Consider the following 22,846-nt stretch of genomic DNA (forward strand, 5'->3'; position numbering starts at 1 on the left):
TGAAAAGGATCCTCTTCGTCCGAAGGATGATGATGAAGATGTGCTAGAGGCAGAAGTGCCTTACTTAAGTACAATAGGCGCATTATTGTACTTTGCTCAATGCACAAGACCGAACATCTCATTTACAATGAACTTGTTAGCTACATATAGCTTTGCGCCAATGCGACGCCATTGGATTGGTGTAAAAGATATCTTTCGGTACTTGAGATGTACGATTGATATGGGTTTGTTCTATCCCTACAAAGTGGATTTGGACCCATTACACACCAGAAACTCCACCAAACTCTAGCCTACATTCTCGCTCCCCATCCCAAAATGACATAAGTGTTTTGGAAGGTTTTGCTGATGTTAGGTATCTCTCTGACCCACACAAAGGTTATTCCCAAACTGGTTAAATTTCACCATGGGTAAAGACCGCGATATCTTGGAGGTATACAGAATAGACCCTAGTCACTATATTTTTGAACAATGCAGAGATTATTGCTCTTCACAAAGCAATTCGTGAATGTATATGGATTGAATCCATAATTACGCATGTTCGAACAATTGTGGTTTGAAGTCTACCACAGATGAGCCTACAAGCATTTAGAATGATGTTGCTTGTTTTGAACAAATGAAGTAAGGCTACATCAAATGTTACAACACCAAGCATAATCAGCAAGAACAGACACTTCACAAGATCAAAGTGAACTAGGTTCGATCTGAGGACAGTGTGGCAAACTTGCTCATTAAGTCATTGCCTAAATTCCACTTTCGAGAAACATGTTGGTAGCATCGTTTGCAGAAGTTATACAAACTCCCATGACCGTTATCATCAAGGGGAGTTGCAGACATCATGGGGAGATGTCTACATGTATGGTCTCGAAACGTAAAGGTGTATTGTGCTCTTTTTCCCCTTCAACTGATGTTATTTTTGTCCCACAGGGTTTTTGTTACTAGGCAAGATTTTTAATGAGATAACTAGATGAGCACCACGTTCACGTTTGGGCAACACAAGAGAGAATGTTCAAGTAAATCCAGAATATGTGTCAGGCCCAAACCCTAGGTTACTTGACCTAGTTGTAATAGGGTTTTGAATTAGAGATATTCTTAGAGATATTCATAGATATCCAATTAATTGTACGATCTTTCCTTGTACAATTCTAATTTTAGTCTTGTAATCCTCTATATAAAGAGACCCCTATTATCAATGAAAGCAAGACTCAATTCTCTCCCAATTCAGTTTTTCTTAAACAAAGCAAAAAATTTATTGTCAAATGCTTCACCAAATTTTGAAATACCTAAAATATTTTTTAGAAAAAAAAATTCACTTAATAAAATTATCTGAAAGGGTTATTATGATAAACTAAAAAAAAAACAAAATAACATAAAGAGAGCTTCTATTCATACATCCAAAATTGGTATTTAGACCTCCCCACTTAATAGACCTCCAACTTACTTTACAAATAACCAATATGCTATCTATACCTCCCTAATTTTTCCATAATACCCATCATCCAATAATATCAATAAAAACTTTTTTGAAGAGTGTTCTATTCATATACCTCCAAAATCAGTAGTTAGACCTCCATCAATTTTTGAACATTTCACAATATTATTTTCCTCTTGATATAACTAAGCTAAAAAAAAAAAAAAAACTTTCAATTGATAGCTCCCCCCCCCTCCCTTCCCCCCTCTTATTGTTGTATTTTGTAGGCATATGCATCTTTAGAGGCCAAGAGCAGTTCATTTCTTCAACTTCCTAAAATTCCCTCGTTTCATATATTTGCTCGATGAGAACAATACGCTTGAATGGATGAGATGATTTTAAGAGAAAGTAGTTTGTTGGTGTTTTGGTTAGAGAATATTGCATATCCGAAATTGACTCAAGGAACTTCAAAGTAAGGAACTGGTCTGTTGATTTCTCCGCTGCTTGGTAAGGATAAGACCATAACAAAAACAAAAGGAAAAAAAATGGCATGAGGATGACCATTTGTTGATTTCATACCTCTAAAAGGGAAAAGACTTTTTTTAATTTTTTTTTCTTTCTCTTTTGTGTCTTTATTTGTAATTTGACATGACTTGACAAAGTCAACTATCACTTGAAGAACAAAAAAAGGTCCAAATGCCAATTTTGGAGGTATGAATAGAAGCTCTCTAACATAAAAGGGAGTGGGTGAGAAGAAAATTTCCATGATCTCCTCCTTTTAACAATAATACGTGCATCATACAGGTATGAAGCTAATTTCCATTTAAGTGAGGAAGTTTCAAATGTAATTTCAAATGAAGCTTATTTTTTGTCAACTCATTTGTCTAAATTTCACGAATCTTTCTATAGATCAAAATTGGTCAACTTCGAAGCCTGCCACTAAACAAAACCACCGTTCGCGTCACTCTACACCCAAACAATCCCCCTCTACCCCGGTCATTTGAGCCGAGCCAAGAGCTCTCTCCCCGCCTTCATCCCCAATCTCCAGCGTCTCTCCAAACTCTCTCTCCCCCCCCCCCACCCCACCGATTAGGCATAACAAATTTCTCTAATAAGAAATTTCTCTAATAAGAAATTTTCTTGAAACTTTTATTGAGGAAGTTTTATTGAATTGATAGGAAATTTTATTCTAATTAGCAGTGTGGATCAGATATATGCTTATCTAAATCGACCTAAGAACCGTGAGGCTCTACTCAATTTGATTAGATTGGAACAGATAGATTACTTTATTTCAGATTAACAATTGGTTGATTGTTTCTTATGTCAATGGGTTCAAACCCACAATTATGGAGATCAGCCGTTTTTGTTTATTGCGAATGTTAATTATGCTAGTTTTTGTAGTCATTCTCCGAAACAGATGAGCAATTTAGAATTCCTAATTGGAAAAATTATCATTTTGGTCATCCAATTATTACTCAGTATGTTAATAGTTTTAGTATCCATTATATGTAAAAAGAGTGTAAATAGTAACAAAAAACAAACTCATTTAAACATGAATATAACGTCGAAACCCGTATATAAGTGCCTAGATAATGGCTCCAGGCGTATATAATATTGGAGCTAATTTTCTCCTTCAGCTTTAACTCATGCAAACCTGGCTAATTAAGCTTCCAACATATCTAGTGTAGCTCACATCACGTCATACATCATCATCATCTTACTACATGTGATGAGAAATTGATGTACATTGGCATGGGGTCACTATAACTTGCAGTTGAACATTAATTAATGTGCATATGTACATCTTTGTACCTAAATTAAGAACCTTTTAGAAATAATCAATATTTCATATTTCAATTTTGAAAGCCAAAATAAAAATAATGCATTTGGAACGAACAAAATATGAATTATATATCACTTCCATTTCCATGTTGTTATCTTCCATTTTCCAACTGTGAATGAACTAGTCAGCAGTCAGCTATAGGGATGGGGATCACAATACCATCCCCTTCTCCGGAGTCATTCTTCATCCCCATCCCCGCCCCAATCCCCAATAAAAATATATTGGGGATTCCCCGTCCCCATCCCCACTAGGGACTAGGTCTCCAAACCCGCCCCAAATCCCCAATAAGAATTTAATAAATAAATAAATAATTTCTCATATTGTCTTTTCTAAAATCAAAATTCACAACAAATAAAATTAAAACATGATTAAATTTATAAATCATAATTCAGTTTGGGTTAGAGAGAACAATATGAACGGTTGGGTTGTTGTTTATGAAGTTAGGGTTTATATGATGCCGTTTATATTGTAAAAGTGTAACAATTAAAGTAAAGTAGTAAATATATATATTTGTGATTTATATTATAAAATAAAAATTAATATATTTATAATTAAAAAATGTATAAATTAAATATATGTATATATTATTGGGGCGAGTTTGGGGATGGGGATTACAATACCATCCCCGCCCCATCCCTAATCTTAGATAACGGGGATTGGGGATCCCCATCCCCATTCCCCATTTGTCCCCGAATCCTCCCCCCATTAGGGGCGGGTATCCAATGAAGTTCCGCCCCGCTGGGGATTTTTGTCATCCCTAGTTAGCTACCTTGAACTTAATGCATACAGAAGAACTAATTTATAATTTGTTTTCATTTGAATTTTAAATTTGAAAAAGAGAAACTAATGTAGCTCCAAGGCCAAAAGAATAATGGAGGTTTCCTCCTTTAGTCTCTAGCTAACGTTATATCTCTATGCGCTTCCAACATTTGTAGATATCTTGCGCACATCACCATCTTTGGTACATAATGATGAGAATTGACATGCATGTCAATTTAAGTGCCCTTTAAAACAAGTATGGTCCTTTAAAGTTTATTTTGTTATGATCTAATAGTTGTGTTCAAAATAAATTACTACATATGGATCATTTTTTAATCTTCTTGGTGTTGTTGATCGACAGCATGCTGTCCTGATGACATGTGTCCATTTCAAGTTTTTGTTTATGTTTCTGCTCTAAGTCCATATGGATGTTGTAAGTGTCAAAATAGGAAAAGCTTACCAAATATCATGTCTTTATACAACATAATGTTGGAAATTTTGATTGTGTATTTTAAAATACTTTGTGTAACTCCCAATGCTTTGAAAAACTATTTACTATACATTTATGCTTAAACGTTACTACTTCATTATGTTCATAATATTATGGCATATTAAGGTTATGGGAGTTACAATATTCCAATAATTATCTTATTAAATTTGCATCATATCTCTAAGTATTTTCATCTACTATATATACCTGTCACTTCTTGCTCTTACACACACAATGAAATTCATTATCTTCTATATCTCTCTCCGTGGCAATTTCTCTAGTGAGTTCTTTGTTCTTGCTCTTCCATAATGCCAAAGGGAAAAATCAAGCATTTCTAAGATCTAAGTTTGCGAGTGTACACTTACAAGGATTAACGGTTGTTGTACCCTGGAGGGTAGGGCGCCACAAACCTGCTACACCGAGACATTGTCTCCGAGGGGCAAAATCTACTCTTAAGGGCAGTGTTTACACACCTCAACCTTAAATTTTTTTTTTTTTTTGAAGTAATTATTGGGTGGCGGCTCGCAAATCCAAAAGATAAGTATTAGTCTTCTATTTTCAGCTTATTATGGTATTAATGTAATTATATTTATTTACTAATAAAATATTGTATTTGTGGAATTTGTAGGAAACAAAATTTGATGACGAAAATAACATCCAACGACCAAATTTTCCAACAATCTTAAGAGTAGATACGTTGGTGGATTGTGGAAAGCTTGGATAAAAAGATAAGTCTTTTATTCATTGAGTGAACATAATTCTCTATCGTTAAATTTACTTTCAACTCCAAGAATTGAAAAGAACTACTAAAATTTTCCTTTGAGAATGGAGGATCACTATATCTTGAATTATATTTATGAATTAGTTGTTCTTTTTGCAATAGGAACCGTTTGATTTGGAATTATATGTGATTAGTTGGCTTTCTATTGATTGCAAAAGTATAAAGTTTAATCATGCATTAAGTTTCGGTTATATGTGATTAGTTGTGTGCTACTATTAATTTTAGTTTAATTTGCATTCACTTTATTGTTCAATGCATTATGTTGTAACTTAAAAACTAACCGTTTTGCACATTTACTTTTCTATATTAATTTCTGTGTTTAATATCGTTTTACCATTTTCGTAGTATTTATTTTGCATCATTCTATTAACCTTATGGTTTAGCAAGAGTTTTCAATTCTCTTTGTTATATGATTTGAACCATAATTATTTTCTATGCATTAATATATTTTTTACCGTTATAACTCGAAAAGTTGTTTCTTTGTTGTTGCCTTCGGAATCCGTCCCTTCAAAGTATTTTTCTTCAAAGAGAAAAAAAAAAAATTTGAAATGTTGCATTTGGATTATTGTTTCTTTGGAAACAATAAAGTTGTTGCCTCTCAATATTTCCATTGCCTCTTGATTAAGATGATGTCTCAGTTGCCTGAAAAATAAATGTATTATCATGAATAATGCATTGAGAAATTATTTTGTCAATTTTACATTGACGGTTGCCTATGGCAATTTGATATCTCGGAATATTAATGTCCTTACGGTTGATGTCCTCAAAAAGAAAAAAAATGTTGCCTTAAAGTTTGGTTATAAGTAATAAATGTTGCCTCATTTACATCTTGAATGATGAATCGGACCCTATCCTATGGATTAGATATAACGGTTGCCTCGATACTTTAATAGTAATGAACCTGGTTGCCTTGAGAATTCTGATACCAAGAAAATAGTTGCCTGATTATATATAATCAGTGCTTCCGGATATGATGCAAAGACAACAAGCCTCTAAACATGGTTGTCTAACCACTGAACGCGTCAATATTGTTACTACAATTATATATTGTTGCTTACTACGGTATTTGCTCGGATGATTAGCTCAGTATGTTGCCTTAAAGGTTTTGAGTTGCCTTTCGGTTAATGTTGCCTCAAAACAAATAAATGTATGCGGTTTTTATTCATTGGCGTCTCAATATTGTCCATTACGCTGATGCCCTGAAAAACTATCACATTAATTGCTGCGTTCGGTTTATGCTTTGAGAAAATGGACATTCGATGTACCTCCATGATCAAATTTAATTTTGATCAAAGAGACATTTGATGGCTACAAATATGGGAGTGACTAAAGTATCCGAAGTCACGAAATCGGTAAATACTGTTGCCTATTAAATTCTCAAGTCCTTGACATGCAAAGATTCGTTGCCTAAATATATATGGCTTGATATTATCTTGCCTATATATATGAGCCAGACAGACTCAAAAATGTGGGGGTCAAGGCAAAACAAGAAAAAAATGGGCTCTTATATCTAAGTGAGATTGGATAACTAAAAATCCAATGAAGATTACTTATTGTTGAGATTATTCAATAAACTGTGTAGGTCAGAGTTGATTTTGGCCAATACTCTGACAAAATCACTAGGCTAAAGGCCAAAACTAGTGGTTAATACATCGAGGGGGATGAGATTATGCCTATAACAAAGGTCAAAAGTGATGGCAACCCAACCTATGTGAAGGCGATCCCAGGAAGTAGATTCATATGGGTAACAACAAGTCACTTGTTGATCAGTGGTGCACTATCAAAATAAAGTTTGGAGTCTATCCCTATGGTGCATAGATAATGCTTTAACTGGAACGTATAAGGATGAACTTTGTTCTTAATAAGTACTATAGCCCTTACGCATAGGTGGTGTGTTTGATTCTGTTGGAAATGAAAGATCCCACATTGGAAAAGTGACAAATGAAATATAACTTATAAGTGGGTGGATCTCACCCAATTGTACCGAGGCCTTTTGTGATTAAAACCCAACACCTAACGGGTGGTTAAGTTGGGACAGTATCGGTACAATGGTGGGCCACGGGCCACGCTTGTCGCTGTTTAACATGGTATCAGAGCGGGTCCTTCTCCAATTGCATCTCCACGTAGGCACGTATCATGAACCCAAATTGGGGTTCCCTGTATTGCCATTGAAATTACCAAGTGTCCAATGTGGGCCTTGGATTGTATCGACCAAGTCTCCGATATGAGACTTGTGTCCCAATTTCTAATGTGGAAATTGGATTAATTAATTTCACGTGCAGACCTAAAGTTAGGTTGCACGTGAGGGGGCGTGTTGGAAAGGAAAGATCCCACATTGGAAAAGTGACAAATGAAATATAACTTATAAGTGGGTGGATCTCACCCAATTGTACCGAGGCCTTTTGTGATTAAAACCCAACACCTAACGGGTGATTAAGTTGGGACAGTATCGGTACAATGGTGGGCCACGGGCCACGCTTGTCGCTGTTTAACAGATTCCAGTACACACTTGATAGACTTACCTATATGAGTGTGGAAGTGGAGCCGCTTCCTATGAAACTTGGGCAAGTCTTCTAGAGCACTCATGAATATCCAGGTAGGAGCGCATGGCCTATTAGTGCCCACCCGCGGAAAATACTTGATTTCGAGAGTTCAGTGTGGATGGTAGTTCTCTGATTTATATTAAAAAAATTTGGTTCATAGAAAATTTAATTTTCACCAAATTTCTATGGATCACAATTATTTATCCTATGGCTGGTTCATAGTCCAAAAGACACCAGTTCAGAAGCATTGGATTCTCATTTTCCTTTGGCACTCTATAATTTCCTTTTTCATTTAGCAGCTTCCATTTTGAAATATGTGGGGGATTGTTGGAAATTTTGATTGTGTATTTCAAAATACTTTGTGTAACTCCCAATGCTTTGAAAAACTATTTACTATACATTTATGCTTAAACGTTACTACTTCATTATGTTCATAATATTATGGCATATTAAGGTTATGGGAGTTACAATATTCCAATAATTATCTTACTAAATTTGCATCATATCTCTAAGTATTTTCATATATTATATATACCTGTCACTTCTTGCTCTTACACACACAATGAAATTCATTATTTTCTATATTTCTCTCCGTAGCAATTTCTCTAGTGAGTTCTTTGTTCTTGCTCTTCCATAATGCCAAAGGGAAAAATCAAGCATTTCTAGGATCTAAGTTTGCGAGTGTACGCTTACAAGGATTAACGGTTGTTGTACCCTGGAGGGTAGGGCGCCATAAACCTACTACACCGAGACATTGTCTCTGAGGGGCGAAATCTACTCTTAAAGGTAGTGTTTACACGTCTTAACCTTAAATTTTTTTTTTTTTTTGAAGTAATTATTAGGTGGTGGCTCGCAAATCCAAAAGATAAGTGTTAGTCTTCTATTTTCAACTTATTATGGCATTAATGTGATTATATTTATTTACTAATAAAATATTGTATTTGTGGAATTTGTAGGAAACAAAATTTGATGACGAAAATAACATCCATCTACCAAATTTTCCAACACTTAAAAGTTCATTTACTACTACATTATTATTGATCTGGTTTGTCATTATAAAATATTCAATCTTTCACTTCTGAAGGACTTCAGCTTTTCAAATTCTCACAACAAAAGTATGAGATTGAGAATTTGGGATGAGCAATCTCAAACTTGAGAATTCAGTAGTTAAGGATTGCAGTTTGGAAACGAGAGCCTTAGGTGCCATTTCTATGTAAAAAGCCAACCAAAATGGGGAGAGATAGTATTTGATACATTATAATTGATTTGATCAGAAACATAATATGTGGTGGACCAAAATGGGTAGAGATAATATTTGATATTTATGTACAAGCAATGGTAGAATTACTCTTCTGCTTGAACTCCCCCCCCCCCCCCCCCCCAGCAATGGTAGAATTACTCTTCTGCTTGAACCCCCCCCCCCCCCAAAAACAAAAACAAAAAATTTCCAAACTTAATTACATATGCTAATTAACTAGAGAATTAGAAGGAAAGTTCATGCAATTGACTACATTAGACTCCCAAGAAATAAATACATGCATGCAAAGAAACAAAATAAAAGCATTAGAACGCAATGACCAATAAGAATATAAGATACTAGCAAAATTTAAAGGATGAGTGATAATTATATATAAGAATATACTAATTACTTTACTGATTATACTTTTCATTATTAATTTACAAGTGGTAAATCTTCATATTTCATAACAAATAGAGCATGTATCCTCATTCACGTAATAGAGTTCTCGAATGTGTAATTTGGTGGTGCCTTGTGTAATCTTCCTCAATGAGAAAATAATTACATCTCTGACAACACTTATTACGAATATAAGGACAAAGGATTAAAAATATTGTAATAAATGTCATGTTTGTAGTAATTACAAGGTCTAAAACAACATCTACCAATTTATGAACCATTTTACAAAATTGATGACAAATGTTTTGTACAAGTGGTAAATCTTCATATTTCATACCAAATAGAGCATGTGTCTTCATTTACGTAATATAGTTCTCGATTGTGTAATTGGGGTAAATATTTTGGTATTTATTCTATTTAGGACAATATTTACATGTATATAGACAATATTACAAATTGATGACAAGTGTGTTGTTAAATTGGTAATTTTTTTATAAATAGCCATGCACTATGCCACAAAAGCTATTAGACGACAGAGGAGATCTGTCGTCTGATAAAAAAAAAATTATGTTGTCTAGTACGGAAATATGTCATCTGATTTTTCAGACGACAGAAGGTTTTCAAGTCGTCTGTTGTCTGATTAAACCAAAAGACATATATATGTTAGATGCATTCATATGACAATTATATGTTGTTTGTAATGACTTACAATAACAGTTAACTGTTATTTAAACTACCAACACATGACAAAAGACAATTATTTGTTGTTGTACATTTATTTAAGATACAATTATATGTTGTTGTTTTTGTTTTGAGTCAATGAAAGTTTATATATTTTTGTCTTTGTTTTTATTGTAAGGCCACAATTTTATGTTGTTTGAGTGGGTAAATAACTAACAGTTAACTGTTAGTTAAACTACTAACACAAGGCAGTTATTTGTTGTTATACATACGTTCAAGATACAATTATATGTCGTTGTTTTTGTTTTGAGTCAACGAAAGTTTATATATTTTTGTCTTTGTTTTCATTGTAAGGCCACATTTTTCTGTTGTTTGAGTGAGAAAATAACAATAGATTTTTCCTGAATTCTGTTGTTCTTAAGTAGCTCCAACAACATATTTTGGCTTTGATTTAGTGGTCGCATGGTATTTCAGATGTCACATTTATATTCCTATCAGAATGTAATCTGGAAACTACACAAATGACATATATTCTTCAATTTGTCATTGCAGCTAGCAAATACATCCATAATTGTTTCATACATAAACCTAATGTGCATCATCTCAATAAACTCATAAGGCAAAAAACTACCATCTAGAACAACTATACTAATCTAGAGAGTCTAAGTAGCAGAAGCTTTTATTTATCCAATTATGTAACAGCTCTAGTTCTTCAAGAAGCGGATAGTCCTCCAGAGATATCAGCTAATTGAGGCATCAGAGTTTTGAAGAAAAAACAGTCATTGTTCCATATAATTCCTGCAATTGGCCAACAACACAAACACAGAAATTTAGTAAATTAAGATGACATATTTCAAAAGCAAAACTTAGTACAAAATCACATATCACATTGCAGCTGCCTCATGCTCAGAACAAGGATTGATACTTGTTTACATTATAACTATATACATTCAATTACCACCCTTCTCACCTCATTTTGTGCTTTTTCAACACCAGAGGGTGTTGGAATTTAGTTAGAATATTTCAAAATACCAGCTATATTTGAAACCTCGATTGGACCTTTAATTACAGATGGCAATAGTCATTAACTCTCTTTGATTGTGATTGACACAAAGATTTCATCAGTTTACTCATATATCATTCATTTGTTCAAAGTCTGCAATTATGGTGGTTCCTTATTTGCTTTCTTCCGTTTTGATTTACTCATCAATATCAAGATATATGTTGTCTTTGTGTTACATAAGTTACACAGTTTAAATGTCATTCCTATTTTGACGTTTTCATTCTTCCTAATCAATGTCATAATATTCCTTTCGGTTACATAAGTTACATAGCTTAATTGCTATTGTTAAATTATCATCACATTGATCATTCCTGCCATATATATAATCCCTAGCTTTCCAGATAAAAACACACAACAGAAATTCATCCTCCTTTGTTTCCTTTTCGAGCTCAAAGTATTCATGTGTTTCCTTTAATTTGTCTATTCTACCACAAGAAAGTTTCAAGCTGTTCGACACGATCTGAGTATTGTGAGTGTACACCTACAAGGATCGAGGTTGTTGTACCCTAAAGGGTAGGGCGCCACAAACTTGCTACACCGAGATATTGTCTCCGAGAGGCGAAATCTACTCTTAAGGGCAGTGTTTACACGCCTCAACCTTAAACTCTTTTTGAAGTAATCATATGGTGGCGGCTCGCAAACCTAAAAGATAAGTGTTGATTTTCTATTTTCAGATTATTATGGCATTAATGTGATTATATTTATTTACTAATAACATATTATATTTGGGAAATTTTGTAGGAAACGAAATCTGGTAACGGAAGTAGCATCCATCGACCAAATTTTCCAACAGAGGGTTCCGCATAACTGTATAAGCTCAGTCATTGTCCATACCAATACGGCTGAGCTGGCATCAGTTGCTGCTAAAAACATGTCCTGCAAAAAGATTTCACCTTTTTTAATTACTAATTGCACTGTATAAATATCGATCTTTCATTTATGAAGTTGTAAATTGTTTCTAGATGTCTAATATGTTATGTTGATAGAAGTTTAGCTAGACTAGAATTAAGGGTCTAGAACTCTAGTTTGACAGTCTAGCTAGCTACATAACATGCTACATCTTCTGGCAAGTGAACATGTATGTTAAAGAAATATAAAAAGTAAATAGACAAAAGAAAACATGTTGAGGTGCCTGTAGAAAGAGGCAAAATAGAACGTACAGTGATGACACCCTTGATTTGTTCAATTTTGAGGAGTATTGCTTGACTCGAATCCTTCTGAACTCGAAGCAGAACATTAATGAGATCTTCATTCTCTGTTTTAGGCCTTTTAGGATCAAGGTGTTCCTCTCTCACTTTGTTATAGAGATTGTCCAAGTTCTTAAATCACTTGTCTACTCTTTGTTCAAGACCACTGAACTTGTTTATCCAGCTGATCCATGGTAGAAAATCTGATACATAGAGTCCTCCCAAAAGGACCACCGACTCTTTAAGCAACTCATGACTTCTGCTCATGCCAATTTCACCTTCCCCATCATACTTCTTACCAAAAGCACAGCGACACAAAACATTGTTGGCCAAGGTAACTGTCACTTAACTGAGATTGACAATATCATTACACTTATGAGCTATTGAGTCGATCATAACTCCAACCTCTTCATCCCTCACAGACTGAAACATTTGGACCTTCTTTGGACCAAGTAGTTCCAAGATCACAAACTTCCTTACCTCTCTCCAATACTCACCAAAAGGAGCAAACGATAGATTGACACATCCATAGCTAAGCTTCTTTGCAACATACAAGGCTGGTCTGCCTGAAAAAAATAGGTCATGAGTTTTCAAAACCTCTCTTGCCATTTCGGCTTAGGAGACTACTAGAGTAGGCCTCAAGCCTAATTGCAAGAACATGATTGGCCCATATTACCTAGAAAGATGTTGAAGAACAGAATGGGTCAATTCATCATAAAGATGGTGCAGGTGGCCTCCTAGGACCAGGAGGCAACCACTTTCCTCTAGCATTTTGCTTCATCAAAAGGAAGAAAATGAAGGGTATGAGAAAAACAAGGCGTAGAAGCACCATGGATAAAGATAAGTAAGAACTCATGTAGCTAAAGAGCAAAGTTCAAGTCTGCTTCCAACTCCACAGAGCATAACTTATTTAAGTTTAGCCGAGTTATATTGTTTACTCTAATATCTAGTAGCTGCATTTATCTACATTCTTATATTTTATCTCCTTTTTCCTTGGCAACCAAATAGACAAGAAGGTGGTAACAATGAAGACTCCATGTAACTAACTAGATAGCCTGACATACATTTCTTCTTTTCTAAACGCCTACTAATTACTTCATACATTTCAGATATATATCATTTCAGTGCTGCAACTGATAGTTTATCTGGAAAATCAAACAAAATTTCTTACCATTTATATAACCCCGTGTAAGAAGGGATAAGAGTGATTTACCTTTGTGTCGAGTAAACCAAGGAAATCATCAGGCACTCCTTCAAATCTGCAGTAGATTGGAGCAACAATATTGATCATAGCAACTTCGAATCTCCGGTAAATTGGAGCAACAATATTGATCATAGCAACCTCCACAGTCCACACAATCGATCTCAGAGGCCCCAAGTTCTTCTTCGTGTACCCATACAAATTCAATACAAACATCATTATGTAAATCATTGCCAACCCAAAAACCTTCAGGTACTTCAACTCCTTCTACAACAAAATTCAACCAAAGGAAGAGAATCAAAACAAACCGTTTGGGATATAGAACAATGAAACTATCAATTTCTGGCTGCACAGTTTTTCAGAGACAATAAATCAAACAATTCATCATCAATTTTGGAAAAGGCTCTATTACTAGACTCACCTTAGCTCTGCTTGTCCCATCATTCATAGGCTTCATTCCCCCAGCGATCTATTGAAAAGAAATTCAGAAAAAGACCAAATTTGACACAACTTAAAGTGTAACATTTAGGCAGGAACAGTTTGGCTTTGAGGATTTAAGAAAAATTCATTTGTGCAACAATGAAGTTGAAATTTTCCAGAACGAAAGCTGACATATTTATGTACGACATACTTAAATTTCAAACTAATCAGAGTTCGAGAAATAAGGGAAATGATGGATACAAATAGACTGAACTGTCAGGTCTCAGAAAAATATAGCTAGTAGCAAAATCAAAATAGAAAATCCACCAAAAATACATTTTACAACCAATTGACAAGAAATCAATTTTGAAACAACTATTGGAATGTCTAATTCAATATATACAAAGACATAGGTTAGATGATTCAAATAGAAGTTAAAATCTCAGAAGAAAATTAGAGGGTACACTAAAAATTCTGGAACTTTGCCAAAGCAGACCAGACTCAAAAGAAAAATCACTGAAGATCCATTATACATCGAAATAAGGTGAAACTTTTCAAATCATTTTTTACCTAGTAGAACAGAAATATATCAAAATTTCACGATATTTAGAGATCAGTAAGTAGGGCAACACAAAGCTCAAAGTTAACATATTAGCAGCTTTCTCAGAAAATTCAGCAAAACTGTTTTTATCACAATATGAAGTTTTGATTTTAAAGTTGGTTTGTTTTGAGAGTAAACAAGAGAGACACAACAAAAAGAACTAGCTTACAAGCCAAAAGAATAGCTACTACATTGGAGAGTAGGGAATACAAAGAGGATGCATGAAGCATTAATACCCCATTTGGCTTTTCATATCCCAGGTAGTAACTAAACTAAACTAACCATCTACAATCTGGTTAGATGTTTGGGGTGTAACTCTATGCTTGTCAAATTGCACTTAAAAATCACATAGGAAAACGTTCCAACACAATCACACCAATTACATATCAAATCATAATCAAAGCTATAGAGAAAATTTTGCTTTCCCTACCTCAAGCCTTAGCTTTCAGCAGCTAATACAGCAAATAAAATACCAATTGCTAACACCCACATTGTATTTTACAAATCCAGCCACCTATACCAAATTTACAACAAATCACACCCAAACTCTTGGAAAGACTGAAACAGAACGAACTTACTTGAAAAGATAGGAAATTTGAACTTACTTGAGATAGCTGCATACACAGAAGGATTTCAGTGTTCTTCACCAACCACTTGGCTCCATCCTTCATAAATCCCACATAGCTGCTGTCAAACTCCTTTTTGAACATAAGCCATCTAAAATTGCAATAAGCTTGTTAATATAAGGATTAATTTCAGTTTACCCCCCTGAGGTTTGGGGGTGTGTTGGATCATAATTCATATACATATTTGTCCCCTAAAACATGGAAATTACTTGTTCTAAAGTCCAAATTTAATGTTGACTAATCTAATTTCATTATTTCCCTAATCTTGTACTTTTGCTTAACCTTTGTGTTTATTTATATATATTTATTATGTTTTCCTTATCATGTTAGGAAATAATGGAGAGGAAAAAGTGAGCTAGACAAGAAAGGAGAGGCAGCCGCTTGACCAAATGAACTCCGAATGAGTTGAAACTTTCCAGTTTCATCCTAGACATCCCAAGGATCATTTGTTATGAAGAGTTCCAGAGCTAGTTTTGAGTGAAAGGTCTTCAAAAAGTCAGTCTAATTTTCTAAAAAATGAAAACTGGAAAACTTGACCTGTACGTATTTCAGAAGCATTTACGGTGGAACCACAGTGAATTTAACTCTGAAATTTTACCAGGATGATCTCAACTCATGGAGGAACATTTTATATGAAGAAGTCAGAGGCCCATTCCAAATTCTTGGTGGAGATATAATTGACGGAATAAAGGAGCAGAAAGTGAACCCATAATATCCATACTCCACCTCCATACTTCCACTATCATATTCCATCTCATTGAAAGTGGAATAATTATTATTTCCACTATCATACTCCTCTTTCTCTTCTCTATATAAACATCCCTTCATCACACTCATAGATAACCAATTCCTTCATCCATTACATTTTCTTTCTCTCTTCATCTCCTTCACAAAACCTCCATATCCACCTCCCAAAATCCAAACCCACAATACCCAATCTACTCCATCTCCTCCATCATCACCACCACAACTACTATCTTCCACCACCATAAACTTCATCACCACCACTCAAAGTTAGCCAAAGGAGCATCATATCTTCATCACCATTCCATTCATTATCACTGACAGGGTCCGCCCCGGATTCCACCCTGGAATCCGAAGTGGCCCCGCTGGACCCACCTTTAAAGAAGGTTTACCAAAAATTTCGGCATAACCTCCCTTAAAAATGGGCAACCCAAAACCTATAGAATTTCAATTTCACTTCTAAACAACCCTCCCAAAACTCCTGGAGCCACCCTGCTCCCAAAACCGCACAACTTCACAATTTAGAGTATCAAATTATCCCATTAACACAAATTACAACCACGTCATAGGTTACAATATTTATACAAAAATCTCAAGGTTATCAGAGCAATCTAGAACCAAAAGAACAACGATACACATAGTAGGTTAGCAAGTAACCTACGAGGGATAGATGACAGCGGTGGTGCTAAGCCTCAACTCCTAAAGCCGAACAGCTACACTGCGAACTGGGCATTTGAAACCGAAGGGCCCAGGGGAAAGTACATAAAAACGAACGTTAGCGTGAGTAGACAAAAATAAACAATTTTTAATAAAAATGATTTTATACTTTCCCACATTTATTTCTTTAAAATTTCCGATGCATGCAATGATTAACAAAAATAAAACAAGAGGAGTTCCGCTCATGAAAACCAACTAGCCCCGCTAGTCACATACGATTTAAAAGAAAAAGTTGAAACTCTGATACTCAAGGAAAAATAAGACCAGCCCCGCTGGTTAAACGAAAATCGAGCTAGCCCCGCTAGCCTAAGTAGTAAAGTGAGTAGGGGAAGGCGATAGCCATACGAGTGAGCCTCCCAGGCTCGGGTGATAGCCTCCCAGGCTAAAATACTCCCATTACTCCCGTAATATACCCTCACGCCACTATGTGTAGCGATAGGATACTGGGCTTCAGAATTACTGTCACAGAGACAGTAACCAGCGCCACAAAGGCGGAGGGCTTCGGTGATCCCATCACCTCGCCACAAAGGTGGAAAATCAATGCTAGCAATGATAAGTCACCCAAAGTATGGCAAAAGAAACCCGAAAACCAAGTAAATCCATAAGTACATAAAGCTTCCCCAACTCTCGTAAATGAATGTCCAACGACGTGTCCCACACGCCAGGATAAATCTCATCATCAAAATAAATAGGATATAAATAAGTATAAAGATTAATTTTATCGAATCTCATAGAAATCTCAAATCGCCGAATATAAGTATAATATAAATAGTATAAATCCGGAAATCATATCGGAAATAAATAAATAAAAGAAGATAAGCGTAATCCAATGACGTGACCCCGCACGCCATAAAATCTTCAAGTAAATCAATTAACCGAAACCGTTTCCGAAATAACCATATGCTCGAGAGAGTAAATTAATAAATAAATTATAACTTCGGAACCGATTAAATAAATGCATGCATCAATCTTAGAAAAATAAAAGTCCACTCACAATAAACGGCTAACGTGGTATCCAAGCGTAAGGATCCTCGTCGAGCAATAGGTCGGTATCACGTCCTGTACACAATTATAATCCGTAAACAACAATTTGATAAATATTTACGATAATCAATAATTAATCTCAAAACCCATAACCTCAACTTCTCCAATCCTCTTCCACACCCAATCAAACTTCACCATTAATATCCATCCGTCGATTAATGTATTCCATATCGGAACAAGGGAAATCCGAAGGTCGGATTCCCTCAATTCAACAACCGAAACTCCCAAACTTCGGAAATTCATAATCCATGCCAAACTTCTCCCAAAATTAACCAAAATCACATATTTAACCTCTACAACAATTATAGAATTTAATAAGCTAAAATTTGAAATTAAAAAGCACCCCTACGCGCCTCCACGCGCAACCTACAGTGACGGCGCGTGGGCCCCACGCGCCGAAGGCCACCACCTCCGATGGCCACCAAATTTCGGCAGCAACAACTACTCAACACGCCCAATCTTTTTCTCAACTACAACACAATCTAATTTTACCTTGAAACAGTCGAAATCAACCGGTGAAGAAAACCCAGAAATTCAAGAACCCTAGGTTGTCGATTCTGCCTCTACACGGCAAATTGGAATGCAAGGCCTTAGGGGAAATGATCTCCGTCGAAAACCGAGCCTTCGACGCCGGTTTGGTGGCCGGAAACGAAAGAATTGCCGGAAAACCCCAATCTGCTACAGTTTGCTTCCCGCCGTCGATTCTCGTTTCTCCGGCCAAATTGGCGTGACTCACGGGTACTAGCGTGAAGAGGGGGAGTAGGCGCGCCGGTGATGATCGGTGACCCGTCCCCAGGTGGCCGGTGAGAGGAGAAAGATAGAGGCTGAAAGGGAAAGAGGGAGAGATCGGGGGAAAGAGAGAGAAAGGGTGGGTTTCCGGTTTTGGGAACCTACCACAGTAAAATTTCCATATATATAAATTTACCATGAACAGTAACTTCCTTAATTCGCTCATAACTTTCGCATACGAACTCCGATTTTTACGCACCACATATGCACGCGCTCGGTTTAACGTCCTCTACAACTTTCATGAAGGAAATTTTCTCAAATTTTGACCCGAACAAAAAGTCGACTTTTAGGGCCACTAAACGTACTGAAACGATAGTAAAAGTGAAAATAAAGGTTGTTTACCGTCCAAATGACTAGTAAACGGGTAATTGAGATACGGGACGTTACAATCATCATCAAGAAGTTCATTATCCATCCATTCCACCATCAAGGAGGATTCAAGGAGCATTGAAGGAGAAAAATGAAGGAGAAGCTACCCATTGATTTGTCAAGCTTCAACTAGTTCTTTCTTTCCTTAACTCTTTAATTTACCTTGATTTACTTTATAGATTTGATGCCAATTTGTATGACTATGAGTGAGTAGTTACTTTGTTGGGGCTAGGGTTGAAAGCCCTAGCCAAACTTGTATGAATTGATATTTTAATTTACATTTGAAGTTATTTGTTATTTTCATCTTCATATGCTAATTTAAGAAGTGAATGCATTCATTCAAACTTAACTATTTTGAATGTGTTGTGTTTGTCATCTCATGAAAAAATGTTGAGGGAGCAGTTAACCTTGAGCATTGATAGCATGATAGCATCCTCTATGTGCATGTGAAGGTTGTGAGTTAAAATCACCTAGATCTAGGATTGGTTTGCTTGCATGATTATCTAAACTCAAAGATTTATGCATTTAGGAACAATAAATTGAGACTTAACCGGTAATAGGATTTGTTCTTAGGTAGTTAATTCTAGACTTATCGTTGGAATTGATAACATTAAAGGAGTTTAAGCCTTTATAGTCTATCCGGATGCAAAGAGGGTAATTGGAAAATTAGAATATCATCACTTGTATTTGAATTTCAATACTTGCAAGGGAGGTTAGTGGTAGACAATCCAACCCCTAACTTCATCCATTATATTACTAGTTTAGTTTAGAGTAATTTAGTTTACATTAGAGCATTTAATTTAGTTTGGTTCACTATTCTATCCAACAAACAATTTCACTATCACCACAATGCACATACTCACAATGAGCCAAGATTTCCTTGTGAATTTAGGTTTGTGATTGTACATTTGCATATTCTAGCTCTCCTTAGGTTAACACCCTAGCTAGTGAAAGAAATCCAATCATCGTGGGTTTGACAACCTTTCTTAAATCCCTATACTATTACTTGTACCCCTTATACTTGAGGGTGGCTTTTTGGCTAACAGGGTGTCATCATTTACCCCTTTACTTTCAATTTTGAACTTTTACCCCCTAAACTTTCCAATTTCAATCAGCCGTGTCCAATTTCTACTATTCCGTCCAAATTGGACATTAAGTTTGACCCTTGAGGGCTAAAATGATCATTTCAACATTAAAAAAAAAATCTTTTCTGTTTTTTAGTTTTTTTTTTTGTCTTCAACCTATACACCACAAGTTATAATAGGTTTATAAAAAAAAAAAAAAATACTTTAGGTGGTTGAAAGCTGCTCACTGGTCTACGATATTTGTGACATATCTCCGATAAAGTGAAGAATTTAGGATATATCCTCAATAAAGTGAAGAAATATCTATAAAAAATAATTTTACACTTTATCTGTAAATAAATATCTGTAAAAAAATGATTTTACACAGATATTTCTTCACTTTATTTGGGATATACAGATATTTACAGAAAAAGTATAAAATCATTTTTTATAGATATTTCTTCACTTTATTGGGGATATATCCTAAAATTCTTCAATTTATTGGAGATATATCACAAATATCATAGACCAAAAATGATTTTACACAGATATTTTTTCACTTTATTAGGGATATACAGATATTTATTTACATATACAAAGTAATTTCAAAGGGCATCATTATATCTGGTTACAAAATTTACATCACTTTAAGGAAACTTCAATTTGATAATTGAATTGAAAAACTTACCTTACTTGATTTCTTTGGTCAGCCATTTTCAAAAGAAACAATTTTTTTTTGGGGGGGGTGTTGGTTTTCTAGTGTAGGGTTTGAACTGTGAACTATAAGTAACATAATCAATATTACTAAATGTAGTGGATACTTCGAGACAGTTGTCATTGGTTTCTTATGAAAAGGACAATCGAAATACTCCTTTGCATGGAACCTCGAGAATCAAATCAAAATAGCTATCAGGACTCAAAAAAATAAATCACCCAAAAACAATCGAAATCCACATTAACTGAAAACCAAAATTTTCAAATTGCCCAAATCAAGATCTCACCTTTAACCTCTTCCAACCAATCACTCAAATCGCAAACTCCACAACAAACAATATCCCTAAAACATGAAAACCCATATCAATTCAAAGCGAATAACACCCCCAGGAAAACCAAAAAAATCCTAGAAATCTACCAGACAATACCTTTGATGTCAAAGCTTTCACAATCCATAGAAAGAACAACCGACTATTATCAAAATCGAATAGAAACCAAGCTCTTCCCTTCTCCCCATGAAGATCCCAACGATGTAATAGCTGTATTGCCTTCCTCTGCTGATCCACGCCCTTTTATTGCAAAACGACAACCTGTTGATAAGCACAATCGAATAACAACGCACTAAAATTGTTAGGCAAATTGTAATTCACAACAAAGACCAGGGGCAAAAGCGTCATTCCATTTCGGGCCCTTAGGAACAGTGCTCATGAACACCAACTCTTTTTTAGTATATAGTAAATATGGCAACAAAAACATGTAGATGGCTTTCATATGCATAATTTGTTTTAATTTCTATGGCATTGAAAACACAGGTGGGAACTTCATAGTAGTATGACTGAAGAAAACAAGACAGAAATTTGTGAAGAGTTTTGTTGTATTATTACTTCATGAACAAGACAGAAAACAAGAATACAATAGATAGGCATTAAGAAGCAAACTTCCATAACTTTTTTAACAACTCTAATAGGTAAACACGTCTAACTATGTATTAACAACTCTTTCTTAACAACTAAAGTAAGGTATAAACAGTAGAAGATAATGCAGAAACCAGTAAGCCATACTGTAGCCATACTGCCAATACACCCCCTCAAGCTGGATCAAGAGGATTCATTGATCCAAGCTTGCCCAAAATTCTGTGAAAATGGTCAGTAGGAAGAGACTTAGTGAAAATATTAGCCAACTGATCATAGCTTTGAGTGCAGTGAGTATTAATTAGCTTGGACTGAACTTGAGCTCGAATGTAGTGACAGTCGACTTCAATGTGCTTGGTTCTTTCATGAAAAATTGGATTAGAAGCAATGTGCATTGCTGCTTGATTGTCACAAAAGAGAGACATTGGTCGACTACTCGGATACCCCAAATCAGAGAGAAGACCTTTCAACCAAATAAGCTCACAAGCAGTGGAGGCCATAGCTCTATATTCAGCCTTTGCACTAGATCGAGCAACAACAGTTTGCTTCTTGCTCTTCCAAGTAACTAAGTTACCACCAACAAATGTGTAGAATCCAGTGGATTTTTGATCAAGAGAATTGCCTACCCAATCAGCATCAATGTACCCCATTATTTGAGTGTTGCCATTGTTTTTCATCAAAATGCCTCTACCAGTTGAGCCTTTGAGATAACGAAGAATTAGCTTTACAATGTGAAGATGAGCCAAAGTTGGAGCATGCATGAATTGGCTGACAATGCTTACAACATAAGCAATGTCAGGTCGAGTGATTGTGAGACAAATAAGTTCACCAACTAATCGTTGATAGGCACTTAGATTGACAAGAGGCTCACTCAACACATCAAGTTGCAGCTTGCTACCAAGGGGAGTTCGAGCTGGTTTGCAATTCTGCAAATCAGTATCTTGTAAGAGATCAAGAACATATTTTCTTTGGTTTAGAAAAAGACCTTTATGAGAAGTGGCCACTTTGATACTAAGAAAATATTTAAGATTTCCCAAATCTTTGATAGCAAACCTGCTTCGAAGAGATTGTTTGAAAGACTGAATCTCTTCAATATTGTCACCTGTTACTATCAAATCATCAACATAGATAAGCACCACAAGCTTACTGGTTGAACCAATCCGAACAAACAAAGAGGAATCTGCATTGCTTCTGTGAAAACCAACTTCCTCAAGTACTGAACTGAGCTTGGAATACCAAGCATGAGGAGATTGCT

This window comes from Rosa chinensis, chromosome 3 (genome assembly GCF_002994745.2).
Source record: "Rosa chinensis cultivar Old Blush chromosome 3, RchiOBHm-V2, whole genome shotgun sequence".
Taxonomy (NCBI): Eukaryota; Viridiplantae; Streptophyta; class Magnoliopsida; order Rosales; family Rosaceae; genus Rosa; species Rosa chinensis.